Source organism: Etheostoma spectabile, chromosome 13 (genome assembly GCF_008692095.1).
Source record: "Etheostoma spectabile isolate EspeVRDwgs_2016 chromosome 13, UIUC_Espe_1.0, whole genome shotgun sequence".
In the NCBI taxonomy this organism is placed as follows: Eukaryota; Metazoa; Chordata; class Actinopteri; order Perciformes; family Percidae; genus Etheostoma; species Etheostoma spectabile.
The window spans coordinates 4,305,799-4,306,420 of NC_045745.1; positions in this window are offsets into that span (position 1 = coordinate 4,305,799).

Below are 622 nucleotides of genomic sequence, written 5' to 3' on the forward strand. Positions count from 1 at the left end.
TGTCCGAGCGCTGAAACACTGTGTGATAATATTCTATTACAAACTATTCAGTGAATATTTTGCACATATTTTGTTGTCTCGTTTTGTCATTTAGTAAAACTTTTATAGATCAAACCATATAATTCCTCTTGAGTCTTTTTAACACAGAACTTTGATTAATGTAGACTGATACTGATGTGGACCTCATGAGGAACAACCAGTGATAAAATTGCCCTATAGCAATGTCATTCAATTCAATTTTTTAATTCAATTTAATCAGGGTGACCGTAGACGGGTAGACCACCTGATCGCAGAATTTATAGTTTACCCACCTCTTTTTTTACCACTACACCTCTGCTTGTAGATCGTGAAGGGACTAAAGCGCATAGAGCAGCCTACTCAAAATGATATAGAAGCATAATAACCTTTGCAATTCCAACATAATTTTTTTCTACTGTATTTTAACAGGGGAAACATCACGTCTCAACTCTTATAGCGGTCCTATTCTAGGCAAATGTGCAAAAAAGGGGAAAACACCATATCCTTTCATCTCTCATCTTTTATTTGGTTAGGTTGTCATGTAAATAAATTGGATAATTTATTGACCGCCCCTCAGACGCAGGACAAGATGGAGGGTGGATTC